At 44.4% G+C, this 14275-nt stretch overlaps 1 protein-coding gene across 6 annotated transcripts in view; it reads left to right on the forward strand.

Annotated features, from left to right (window-relative positions):
- Positions 1-14275, forward strand: part of Astn2 (astrotactin 2) — an 851054-nt gene that overhangs the window by 617097 nt on the left and 219682 nt on the right. The gene's annotated exons all lie outside the window — the stretch shown is intronic.

Raw genomic sequence — 14275 nt, forward strand, 5'->3', positions numbered from 1 at the left:
TGGGCTGCATTAGTCCCGACTCTTGCAGACTCTTGGTGACCACACTTTCTTCTGGAAACAACTGCTGGGGCTCAGAGCAGGGGATGGGAGTGGAGTCTTCTTGCCACCTTCCTCTCTCTGGGCTTCTTGGGAGAACCTGGGAGGAATAGCTCAGTCTGATGGCCGTGACAATGACAGTCTTTAAGCTCCTCTGGAAGAGACTGTCTGACATTCAGGAGAACAGCTTCAGGTCTCTCTCACGGGAGGGTCACCAGATCTTACTTCTCTCGGATTCTCTACTATTATCAGAACTGGAACTCCCCAGACCAGGGGCAGGAGACTAGCTTCTGCCATTCGCCTTGTGAAAGTTGTCCCCTCTCTACCTCAATTTTTCCTTCCCGTGGAATGGGAACCTAATTAGCTGTTCTTGTCCAATTCTCACATCAAAGGAGAGAAGGGTTAACGGAACAGCATTCTGAGAAAGTTAGACATATTGAAAACATGTGTGTATGTATTTTAACAGTCAATATGTTCATCTCTCTATTTCACATTTGAGAAGTTGAGTCTCAGACATGCAAGTCAAGTGCCCAAGGGCACACAGCTAATAAGGAGCAGGGGCAAAAACGTGCCGGCTGCAAAAACCCTTGTCCTTTCCCTCCTCCGACTACACTGAAGTGCTTCATGCTATAATGAGTATTATTAGCATCTGCTAATTGGAAACAGTGAGGAGCAATACTATGCACTCGAGCCTGCATATTCTCCGTGGGGATCAGCCACCCTGTCTCCAAAAACTAAATCAGTCACAACTCACAAAACCACGGAATATGAGAGTCAAAGGGAACTGAAAGGTCTCACTGGGCCCAGCACTCCAGTTTCACATGGGGGAAATTCAGGCCAGAGGAGAGCAGGAAACTTGCTTCAAATCACACTCTTCCACTCATCTGCCCAAGAGAGGGAGAGGCTGTGCAGACCCCTTAGCGCTGCTTCTTGGCTTCTGCACATTCCTAAATGGATGACACCCTTGTCCACCTGTCCTGGCCATTCCCAAAACCTTCCCTTTAGCCTTGGGGCTGCACATTCCCAGTCATGCTTGCTCTTGTGCCTGCTGCCCGTGTGTACTGTGTGGGGCACGGGTGGTTTATAGGCACAGGGGACATAATTGAGTTGTCTGGGAATAGCTCGTTTTTATGGCTGTGACAATGACAGTCTTTAAGGAAGTGCATTAAATCAATAGAAGTCTCGTTGCACTACCCTATAAATAATGTGACACATCATTAAGCAGGGCAATAAGCTTCGGGACTTCGAAGTAATACAATTAGGTTATGTTTATAAAAACCTTCGCTCACTGTGGCCACTGAACTAATTTGCTTCATGCCACATTCAGGGCCTGGGACACGACTCTATGCTAAATTTCATTCCATCTCCATACTTGGTTGTTTTCAGAGCTTAGACCTTCTCATTCTGGAAATTTCCATTCCTTAGGTAGTGGCTAGGTGAAATCATCACAAGTAAGATGGGAGAAGGGGCGGGAAGAATGCTGAAATGGCAACTGGAGGTCTTCCCTCATGGCCTGGCTTTGCCATAAACTTTCTGGGTTGACTTGGTGGTGTGGCTTTCCCTCTCTGATCTTCTGGTCTGCAAAGGCACTTCTATGCCTTCTGTGATCTGTAATTAATCCCAAGAGGAGTAGAAGGATACCTCAATGCCACCTTGACCACTGTCTGTGCTTCTTCTTCTCTATCTCCACCTGGGATGACCCCCTAGAAGGTACATCAGGCACTCGGGCTTTAATTTTTATTGTTGGGAGTGATGCTAGGGAGTGAGGAGGTGAGATATGGAGGAACCCATTGGACTCAGAGATGATCAGGGTCCTTTCTCTCTCAAGTCATTGGTCATATGCCATAAGCATCTGCTGAAAAGTGGAACCCAGACCAGGTTGAATGTGAGGTTGGAGGCTGGCAATTCTGGAGCTCGTGGGAGAGGGAAGGGCAGTGCTGGCGGTGTGAGGTTGGAGGCTGGCAATTCCAGAGCTCGTGGGAGAGAGGGGAGGGCAGTGCTGGCGGGGGCAGGTGGTTTTGCACATCGGAGCCCTCTTCTTGCATACCTGCCAGATGACCTTTGGGCAAAGAAACTTCTAATTTCAGTTTCCTCATGTGTTAAATGAGTACTGATAATTCCCTTGTGTGGCTTTGGGGAGAATGAAATGAGATAACGCAGGTAAAATGCCTGACCTAGAGTAGGTGTGTGAAAAACCACAGCTTCAAAGAAAAATCCTGGGCATTGACTGAGGATTCTAGCTCTGGCCCCAGCCCTTTCTAATGATGTGTGACCCCCAACCCTCTCTTCTCCCTGGGAACTACCTATGCCTCTAGAGGGGGCAGTCTCTGCAAATGTCTTTTTGATTCAGTAGAGGGCTGAGGGTGGGGGAGAAGGATTCTAAGACTCTTTAAAATCCATAAAATTTTTGAAATCTGAATCTTAGACAGTAGTTGCTCCTTGACTGGTAGCACCAGCCTTGGAAGAGTGGGCCCCGGAAATCAGACCAAATAGGGCATGGAAAACCATCTTCAAGATCTGCTTGGCCTCTGCAGTTAAATGGTGGCCTTTCTTTGATTCTCCCATCTGCCCCCAAAGCAAAGAGGGCAAAAGTATTTATGCCTCCATTTTTTTCTCACTTTTTATTAGTATATTTTAATTATACAGAATAAAGGGTTTCCTTGTGGCATATTTATACATATAAGTAACAGACTCCCTTTGCAGAGGGGAGACCTGAAGCTCAGGAAGAAGAAGGGGTTTCCTTGTCATCAGCTTTGTCAATGAGGGAGATGGGGTTTGGACACCAACCTGAGCCCAGAGCTCCCTTCTCCACAGACCCAGCATCCCCAAATCCCAGATTTCCCAGGTTTACTAATGATGGGCCCTGGCTGCTATTATGATGTGGAGACAGCCATTGGAAACTGCTGGAAAGTCAAGGGAAATGGGGTGAATGTGCCTGATTAAAATATGTCCCATGAGAGAAGAATTTGTATTTATTGTTCATGAGTTTTAAGTTCACTGAGCATTTCTCAAGTGTGTTCACTCTGCACACCTTGTGCCCAGTGCTGGGCTCCTCGGTAGGTAAGATGTAGGCACTGGACTGTCATTCATCACCAGCCTACTGCATTCTCTCAGCAGTTCGTCATTTGCCTCACAGGTTCTTAAAATCCATCAGTAGACAGCTGGGAAGAGGGAAGTAGCCACAAAGTAGGACACCTAGTCCCTGTCATATGACCTGAGCTTTCTTTGGGGAGTGGCTTGTCTAGACCATTGTGTAGAGGTCATTTGGATCATTGAGAAAGAGCTCTGACCAGTTGTTGTATCTGTTCCAGATACAGAAGCGGGTATGATGGCTGTATTCTGTGAATTTCCTTCCCTGTGATAGGAAAAAATTAAAAGCTAGAGCACCAGAGACCTAGCTTCTGATGCTAATTCCAGAGGACATCGCAGGTGTGCCAGAAATTACTAGAAAGATCTGAGCAAGCAGGAGGAGTTTTCTATCACCAGGTGGAGATTCTGGGCTTTCTACCAGTCCTGGGGGTCTGGAGCACTGGACAGGTCAATAAGGAGGAAGAGGACCTCACCTAGGAGAGGGTGGGCTTCAGGAGGCAGGTAGAGAAGCTAAAGGCATCCCTAGATGCTCCAGGTCTGAGCCCTGAGGAGCTTGGGGGCTATTCAGCCTGCCAGCCAAGACACTCCCCAAGCACCCTGTGAAGTTCCAAGCGTCCTGCTCTAGGGTAAGAATCGTACTCTATGCTGTTATGCGCTTGACAGTTCTATCTTTTGAAAAGGTACCTTTTTCCCAGTTGGGACTCCTTTTCATGCTTCGACTTGATAATCACATACTCTGCCGAGCTGTAGACTTGATATAAGACCCTTAAATCATGATGGTACTGGGAATCGAACCTGGGTGCTCTACCACTGAGCTATATCCGTAGTCCTTTTGTTTTTTATTTTGAGACAGGCTCTTCCTAAGTTGCCCAGCCTGGCCTGGAACTTGAGATTCTCCTGCCTCAGCCTCCCAAGTTGTTGGGATTCCAGGCATGAGCCACTGCACAGGAATATATCTTTATAAAGTTGCCCTTTGGCTATCCTGAAAAAAAGACACCCTCATTTGGAGACAAAGGAAGATCTTGCAGCCAAATGGACCCCGTTAAAATCCCACCTGTACCTCTTGCCATCTATGGGATTGGGGTCAAATTACTTCATTTTTAAAGTCTATTTCCCTATATATGCAAAATGCAAGGTCATTCTGTAGATCGAATAAGAGGTAAGTAGTATTATCTTCACTTAGCTCATTCCCCACACCGTGACTCTCATACCATTTGGATCACAGCATTCCCAGATATAAATGTGTGTGCATGCACACAGGTCCGTGTGTGTGTAAATGGGAAAATATGGCTGCTATTTTACTCCCAAGTATGGGGTAGATTGTCCTGGGGTGGGGAGGGCCTCAGTGAGTTTAACTGCACTTGTGAGGTTAGGGAATTGTGGAGTTGGATTCAAGAAGTATTGAAAGGGACCTGTGACTTTGGTTATCTGTAGTTTTCTACTGAGGGAGGATAATGATGGATACATCAATTATTAATCTGGTAGGTTTCCTAATGTTTAGTTGTCTTTTATTTCATGGAGAAAATGACCCCATAAGGTGACAGGCATGTGTATGTGAAGGAATTGTGTGTGTGTGTGTGTGTGTGTGTGTGTGTATGAGAGAGAGAGAGAGAGAGAGAGAGAGAGAGAGAGAGAGAGAGAGAGAGAGAAAGGCTGAGACAGGCAAGGAGAGTGAAGAAGAGATGAAAAACAGACAGACAAAGGCAAATCAGAACCCAAAAAGAGTAATGGAGAGAAATAAAGAGAGCCTAGAGCACAGGAATTTATATAGTTAACATGCCTTTTCCAAGTGCACATCATGCCAGACCTGGGAAAGGACATTCTCCCTTTGAAGCTTGCACTGCTTTTGCGTTTTGATTGGGACAATCCATGATACAAAGATGTCCCCCAGATAAATACCTGCCTCCACTTTTAAAAGGTGTTTTATCTCTATCATAATTTTCCAAGACTGTCCGAGGAATGTATTTTTGCATTTCCATTTGAATTACAATGCCATTTTGAATGTCAGGTGAAACATTCTTAGGCTGCTTTTTTAAGGAGTTTTTGGCTGTTTGAAAGGCAGACTGGGGGTTGCAGTGGGGAGAGAAGAAAGGAGAGATGTAGTCAAATGTCACCTCCTCTTGTGCAGACAGGTGTGGCCAAGGGGCAGACGTGAGCTGGGGAGCTCTCCAGAGCTTTCGGTTTCCTGAGGGAACTTGCTTCAAAGGCAGCAACAAGACATGAAAGGACTTGCTCTCAGGATCTGAAACCTGCAGGGTGCTCGTTTACTTCCCCAGTGATTTAATAACCTGGGGCAGTTTTCACTTCCCATCTTGTTTGACCTTCTGGTAGCATTTGAGAGTTGCCCGCTTCCAGCCTGAGACACCGCTATGCTTCTGTGGTGCCACCCTGGGTTCCCACCTCCCTCCTTTCCTGCCTGTCTCCTTTGTAGGCTCATCCTTTTCTGTGGAACAAGTAAATGTTGACCTACAGGAGGCCTGTCCTAGAGGCCCCTCTTCCTGGATGTCCCTGTGCCAATCTGTCCTGCCCTCTGTTGCCATCCCTACACTGATGACCTCTATGCCTCCAGTTCCAAGCTTTTTTCTGACATTTGCCATTACGCTAGCTCCCTGCTGCCCAAACTCCACCCCACCCAGTCTAATAGTTTTCTGCTGTTCCAGTGAAAGCACTATTGTCTGTTTAGAGGCAGAACCAGAGCCCTGGAGTCCTTCTAGAACCTCCCTCTCTCTTTCTCCTCCCCATTTCCATTCCAAGTCTTACCAGTTGGAATTCCCAAATACCTCTTGAATTTGCCCACTTTTTTTTCCATTTCACTGCTGCCCCCACATCCCAAGTCACCATCAAAACTTGCCTGGTCTCCAGTGTTGGCTCCCTACCTATTTTCCTGAAGCACTCAGGGCCCCTGTCAATCCAAAGGACATATCAGTTCTGAAGACTTGTATTAGGACTCCATAGAAATAGTGGGAGAGATAAGTAAATAAGTATAGGTATAGAATTATAATAATGAATTACTTACACAACTATGAAGTCTGAGAAGTCCCCAGATCTATCAATGACAAGCTGGAGGCTCAGGAGAACTGATGACATAGTTCTGGTCCTAAGTTCAAAGGCCTGAGAACCAGAAGAGCTGGTAAGTTCCAGTCCGGAGACTGGCAGGCTTGAGACTGAAGAAGAGCTGATATTTCAGGTGGAGTCAGAAGGCCACAGAAGAGCAATCTCCCAGCTCAAGAAGTCAGGCAGGAGGAATTCCTCGTACGAGGGGAGAGTCAGCCTCATTGTTCTGCTCAGACCTTCAAATTTTTTGTATGAAGCCCACGCTCATTAAGAAGGGCAAACTGCCTTACTCAGCCTAATGATTTAAATGTCAATCTCTCCCCAAATCCCCATCAGAGGCACACCCATGAGGTGAACGAATGTCTGAGCTCCCGTGGCTTAAGCAGGTGGCCACGTAAAATCAACTATCAAGACCAGGTCTAAAATGGTGACCCCTCTGTGCCATTCCTGGGTGCCTTGCCACTTCCAAATTCCTTCCCATGGCATCAAGGTCCTGGCGGGTCCGACTTGTCCCCAGCCCACCTCTTCAACCTCTTGTGCCCCCTGCTCTCTGCTTTTCAGTCCTACTGGCCTTCCTTCAGATTTTAGAACAAGCTGCAGCTGCATTCCTGCAACTGAGCCTTCTGCTGCCATTTTCATTTGGTTTTTTGTTTTTGTTGTTTTGTCTAAATCCCTTGAGATCACTCAACTCAAAAATCACTTTTGCAGAAAACCTTTCAAGGAGCCTCATGCTAGGTCGTGAACCCTACTAACGTCGTTTCCTTGAATGTTCCTTTGCTGCCCATCACCTGGTGTGATTGAACATTCATTAGTTCAAGTTCTTCTCTCTTACCTCACTATAAGCTACAAGAAGGCAGGGACCATTCTACTTGTCTCACCATGATAGCATCATCCCTAGCTAGTGCCTGGCATGCAGATTGCCTTTAGTAATGTTAATGAAATGAATGAATGAATGAATGAATGAACAGGCCTGGAAGGGTCATGCATGTCTTAGTATTATAGATAAAATGTTATGTGCCTGCCTTTGTGGTTTATTGAGCACTGAATGTTTTCACAGCTTTCTTGCAGCCCCAGAGCATCCTCTGACTTAGATGATAAGGGTTACTGATGTATAGAAGCACTCTGATGAAGATCTGAGAGTCCTGGCTTTGGAATCGATAAGCCTGGCCTCTCCATGTTCTAGTTGCATGACTTTAGGACAGTCACTTCCAAGCCTTAGACTCCTTAAGTGTAACATGCAGAGTTAAAAATCTCAACCTGGACACCGTCGTGTGGACCAGCCTGGTGGTTGGTGGGAGTTGAATGCATGTTCTTTCCTTTCCCTTTTCACTTTGGCTTCTGGGTAGATAATTGTAGGATCAGTCTAGCCCCCGGGTAAGGTTTTTTCTTGGAGAAAACAGGGAGACCAGAGGAGGTTAAATATAAGCTGGACACCTTCTAGTCTGCAGCATGCCAGAGGAGAGAGCCAACTTATTTCTTCTCAGAACCATGCAAAAAGACGATACAGGATGTGGTTCATTAAACACAAATAGGCCCATGAGATTGCCATTTCCACAAGATGAAATTACCAAAAAAAGCATTTGTTCCCCGGTTTAGATTGAGTCCATCTGGAACGGAACACCCTAGTCTTTTTCCTATTGGTGCGCACCAAGAATAATAATCCTTTGCATGTGCTGGGTGCAGTGTATCTCACAAAGCACTTTCGTGTACATTATTTCATCCAATTTACTCCTTACAAGAAGTCTGCAAGGTGGGTGTTGGTATCTGCATTTCACACTTGAGGAAACTAAGGCTCGAAAGGGTGAGCTGACTTGTCGGAGTTCACTCCAGGGAACTTGGCAGAGCAGGGATTTGAACCCAGGCTGCTTTAATCACGAAGTTAGTGTTCATCTAACTATACCACAGCAGCCTCAGAGGACTTTTTAGATATTGGCATCAAACCCAAGGGAACATTTGCTCTCTTGTTCTCTTTCTCTTATCACAGTTAAAAGAAGTGAAGAAAGCTAACACTCTGAGTTTAGATCTCAGCTTGGGCAGGTGTGGAAATACTCTTTACTCCCCAATACCCCTCTGCACAACTTGCTTCCAAATCTTAGCTCAGAGGCAGCTTTATAAGATAAAGCCAACCCCTAAGTCAGAACTGGGAGAGGCCTCAACAATCATTAAGACTGGTCTGCATTTCTCTTTGAACAGTTATGATCAAAAGGTAGTGACGACCAGAGTGCTGCATTGAAAGACATTCTGAGCCAGGACCAGGCTCTGTGGGAAAGGCTAGAGTGTGCTTAGTGCTGTCTGTCATGGGGGTGAGGATAAGAACTCATGATTCATGTGTAAGGTGTTTCCTGTCCAGGTTAGTTGTTCCCATCCTACAGATGGGAAAGTTGAGGTCAGTTTATGCAGTATTAGAAATTGAAGTTGAGAAGGAAAAAAAGTTAGTAACAGATAGAAGTACTTTTTTTCTTCACCTTCCTAAAAACTTGAACAAATTCAGACTCCTGATTGCCAAACCCTCGCCCCTACCCACCTCATACTCACAGATGATAGTCATTGGTTGGCAGACTGCCCCTTTTCTTATTTAGGGGCTATGTATGATGCATGTGCACATGCACGTGTATGCACGTGCGCACGCACACACACGCGCACACACACACACACACACACACACACACACACACACTACATCATCACCTGAAACACTGAAGACTGTTCCCATTGTCTTTCTCCTAAGTGGAAGCAAAAATAGATTTACACTCTTGAAAACAAGTTACCTTGATTTCCTTTAAACTGGAGCCAAAATACACTCATTTGCTAGTCCCAGTTCCAATCCCAGGCATGAGATGCAGGGACTGGGGAGCAGGATTTTTAGGTAGGATGCTTTTCTGTCAGCAGTCTTGCACTACAAATGTGGCATTTCCCTGGACCCCAGTGTGTGGCTTTTGTGGCCTCTCTGACTTCAGCCTCTTCATGAGAACAAAGTAGTCTGGAGAGACAGACACACAGACTGAAGGTGTTCTCTCCCCAAGTCATTCACAGTAGGTTCAACCAACCCGAGAGCGACCTCACTCCATGGCAGTCTCTGAGATGCCACACCACAAGGGTACTTTCCTTTCTCCCTCTGCCCTTTGTGCATTTCTTTGCCCTTTCTCATTCCTCCCATCATTCTATAGTGGTGATTGATCCCCTAGTATCTTCCAGGCCCTGTATGAAGTGCTAAGTGACAAATAAGGAATACATGGTCCCTCCTCTCTAAAAGCTCAAACAGGAAAACCCAATAGGAAAACAGATTCTTAGGACCCTTTTGCTAATGTGGTAACCAAACAGAGAGTAAGGCATGTGTGCTTGCGTGGAGGGCGGGTGAAGGAAGGGGCAAGGCTGAGAGATAGACCCCCTAGTTTACCTAGGGTGGGTAAAATGACCTAGAGGAAAAGATGTCTAAGCAGAGCCCTGGAGGGTGAGTGGGCACTTGCCATTGGGGGAGGTAGAGAGGATGGACATTCCAGGCAAGGGTGTCTCAGATGCAAAACTGGATGTGGAGGGAGGCCTGGCACCTTTGAGGAATGTTGAGATGTCTGAGAGACCAGTTAGAAACAGTAGCACCTGGATCCCCTTGCGTTGTCCAGAGGAATGCTACTGGCTTCTGTGTTAGAACTTTGAATGTCACCATGCCTGTCACCAGATCGTTAGAGAAACTTCCATTGCCTCTGTGCATTGCTGAGAAATGTCACAAATAGGAAGGATTGAATCTCCAGATGCAAATTAAGTCAAGGCAACAACCTAGTTTAGGAAGTGCTGAAGAATAGCTGGAAAAAGCATCTGGATGTCACATGGTTGCTATGAAGACAACGGGAGGTCCTGCGCTTGATTCATTGGTCTGTGGTGGGAGTCACTGGTACTCACTGGTGCCCGCTCCTTACCAAAGGCATAAGTCTCAATCAGTAACAACACACATCAAGTCGTATGCGAACATTGGTCCCATTTGCCAGATGTGTGACTTACATCAAGGCATTTTGGTTCTCTGAGTCTCAAATTCTTTATCTTTAGAAGGAGCATAAGTGCTTGTCTTGCAGTATTGTTATGAGGATTAAAGGGAACCATGTTTATAAAGTGATTACCCCTGCACCTGGCATATAATAAATGCTCTGGAAGTGCTAGTTATTATTATCATTTATTGTTATTATGAGACATGATGATCATTGTTCATATTAGTATTTTTACTAATCGTCCTCTTCTTGCCACACAGCCTAAGTCATGGGTGTTTTCTCCTGGGCTAATCTGCCAGGTTTGGAATTGGAGCTCTGTCTGAACCTGGAGGTGGAATCGAAAGCAATATTATCAGATAGCGTAATCTGGAGCCCAGCAGCAGGTCCCAGGGGAGCATGTTTGTGCAGCTGAATACCAAGTTTATATTGTTTAAAGAAGAATATGGAGGCTGTTTCGGGGGGTCTGATAGAGGAAAGGGCAAGGATGACTTACATGTTTGAGTTCCTATTAAAGGTCAATTAATGGCATATCATAAAATCTCTATCACCCTATAAAACCTAGACTAATCTCTGTCTTCCAAGGAGAAAACACATCTGCTTAAGGCCATGTTTCTGATACGCGGCAGAGGCAGGATTCCATTGCAGGGCTGTCTGACCCCACAGCCCACGTGCCCTGCACCTCCCCATGACAACATGCTGTGTACTGAGGAGGTGTGCTGGGCACTTCATATACAAAATTTCATCTAGTTAATATTCTTATGCCTAGGGAACTGAGATTGAGGCTGGGTGGAGATAAAATACAATTCAAAGCCACAGAGCTGGGAAATGGTATCGTCTCTTGCCTGCTCTTTGTTCCGTCTTTTCTTATTCCCACCCTTGAGTCATTTACATTTTATATTATTTAGTCATAGGTGGGCAATTCAGAGAGTTTTAAAGGGGCATTTCTCTTCTCCTTGCAACCAAGCAGTATCAAGTCAAGGAGAGTGAACAAAGAGGCAGGCAGATCAGCATGATTTAAGCCTGCATGAATTTAGACCCTGTTTCCAGGAAACACAGGCTCTGAGTTAAAACACAGACTTTGAACCAGGTCTTCAGGATTGGCTTGACCATTGATTTATCGAATTGAAACTGACCTTGATTGTCTTCATCTGATATACCAGCCCTAGACCCAAAGCTGTCCTCCATAGGATACCTAGTCCTTAGCATCGTCCTCGCTGTTTCCTCCATCGTACAGATGCTTAGGGAGATGGAAGGCTTTTTTGGAGATCTTGGCTCAGAAAGTCCCTGAGGTCTGGCACACAAGAATAATTGAAATTTACAACTGGAAAGATCCTTAACTTAATAAAATTATTAATATGGATGGAGGGAATGGAGGGAGAAAAAACAATTTGCTTAAAGGGAAATATAAATTAGTTGCAGGATTAGGCTTCAAATACAATTGATTCCCCTCTTCCATCTTCCCTACTACCAAGGAAGTGCATTGAGAAGTAATTCACTAGACTAAAGGTATTTCTTTTGTCTTTGTAACAACTTTTATTGAGATATTGTTTATATACCACATGATGGAAGGTGCGTTTTTGAATCTTCTCTTCTAGTTGTGACTTTACACCAAGACAAAGATCAGGTGAAGCCAGAAGCAAACATGACTGTCAATTAGTTTATAGTTGAGAAGTTTCTCAACCACTTCTCAAACTTCTCAATCACAACCTGTTTTCTGTGGCAGCTAGACTTTGTGATTCAGAGAGGTAGCTGGTGGAACAGGAGGTGTCAAAACTGGTTGGCACTAGTTATTACCCTGTGTGTGTGTGTGTGTGTGTGTGTGTGTGTTATATATAAATAGGAGCTAAGCTGACTGGTCCACCCTGGCATTATTCAGAAACAAGTTCAGTGTCTACTCTTTCAGGTACTGTACTAGATATTATGGATGAAGTAGTAAATTAAATGCTGCTGTGCTTTCGTAGAGCTCATTCAAGCCTTGGAGAGTATTAGATAGGTAATGGGAAAGTCGCACGTAACAAAAAAATGTAAATGGAGCAGAGTCTCAGGAGGATAAGAAACAACAATGAGACAAATCTAGGAAGATAGGCAGAAACCAAATCTCAGTGGGATTTATAGACCATTTAAGGAATTTGTACTTTACTAGAAGCAATTAAAGGTCATTTAGAGGTTTTATGTATTACTGCTAGCATTTACATTTTTAAATTTAACTCTGTCTCATGTGAAGGGGACTTGGGTCTATGTGGGATGGTATATCAGAGTCAAGATCAGTTAGGAAGCCACAGCAATGTTTCAAGGAGAAAAATAACAGTGGCTTAAAATTAGTAGCTATGAGAATGAACAAAAGAATAATTTGATGTGAAAAATATAAAGTTGCTAATATGATGCTTTATTATTCAGCTATAACAAAATACATGACACAGCCTACTTATGAAGAAGAGGTTCATTTAGTTCCTAGTTTAGGAGGTTCGAAGTTCAAAATCAGGCAGACCCCACAGGTTTGGACTTTGGTTAGGGCAATGCACAGCAAACGTGGGAGTTCACATGGGGACAAGCAGCCACACCTTGAACCAGGAGCAGAGAGAGTTGGGTGAGGCCAATGGGCTTTTATAACAATCCTCAAGAAAATTACCAAGGTGTCCCAGAAGAACTGCCTTCAGAGAGCATATCCCCGATGAACCAAGGATGTTCCAACTGGCCCCTCCCCAAGGTTTCACCACCTATTTCCAGAGCACCACTCTGAAGACCACACCTTCAATCATAATGGACCCTTGGGGAATACTCAGAGCAGATGAGAACTTTATGACTGAATGATGGAAGGTGGAAGTGACAGGTGACAATAATGAGTAGAGGTGGCTCCAAGCCTTCTGCCTTAAGTGCCTAAGAGGATGCTGGTGTTCCTTAAATGGAGTAAAGGAGGAGCACTAGGGATGGTGGAGCTGAATTCAGCTTTGCGTATGTTGAATCTAAGTTTCCTAAGGATACACAACTGCTTTATAAAATGGGCAGTTGGGTCTATATATTAGTCTGTTGAAAAAAAAAAAGAAGGTAAGACCTGAAAAATACAGGTTTAGGACCTAGTTGCATAGGGAAGTGAAATCACAGAAGACAGTATCTTCCAGAATAGAAATTAAGTTCCTCTTTTGCAATCTCTTTCCCTCATCATACCAGTATCGTTTCTGACATTTTATTTAGATGCTTTATTGCATTCAGAAAGACTACACCTTCTCCTCAGTTTTGGCTAGCTTCTACTTGTGTAAAATGTTATGGGCATTGAAAAATAGTTCTAGTACATATTAAATGGCAGGAATTAATGTCTGTTTCACTGAAGAGAAAAAACAATGTATCTGTGGCCATTGTCACCAGAGCAGAAAATCATATGATTTTAGGGGTTTTACTTAATTATTTGCACATTTCATTTAGCTAACAATTAGCCTTCTATGAAAGGCCCAGGGCATATGTACCCCACTCTTCTGTGACCTTTTTCCAGTATATTCATTAGTGCCAATTTATTCTCCTGAGACCCTGGATCAGGTGAGGTGATATGCACATCCAATCCCTCTCTATTCTTTGAACCATGATACCCCCCATTTATCTCTAACACTTTTAAATAATCACTAAATGATCCAGATTTCATATCCTGAGGACTGAGAGATTTATTGATTTATCAATTTTAAGTTTAAATATGAAATGCCATTTTACAAAACATGTGGCTTTATTCCTGTGGTTGCTCCCTTTGCTGTCAAGTTAGTCAATGACTTTTACCATTTTTACTTATGCTATTATGAGGTTATTGTCAACATTTAACTCTGAATATTTGTTGTCTCTCTAAAGTAGTAGGATAGGTCCCCAACCAATATTTGGTCCAGATATTGAGATTAATGATACTTTACACACACCAAGAAAAAATGTTTCACTTTTGGGGACAACAGAGGGGACTACCAAGCAGGTCCACAATGGGCTTCAGAGAACAGGGAAAGGAGACTGGGTTGGTTTTTATATAGTGTGTGTAAGGTGGGATGGGGGTTGGGTAAGATTGAAGTTTGTTTTGGAGTGCTGTCTGGGGCTTGCCTGACGTGAACTTTCCTCTGGCACCAAAGGTGGAAGCACCTAGGCTT

This window comes from Sciurus carolinensis, chromosome 14, assembly GCF_902686445.1.
Source record: "Sciurus carolinensis chromosome 14, mSciCar1.2, whole genome shotgun sequence".
In the NCBI taxonomy this organism is placed as follows: Eukaryota; Metazoa; Chordata; class Mammalia; order Rodentia; family Sciuridae; genus Sciurus; species Sciurus carolinensis.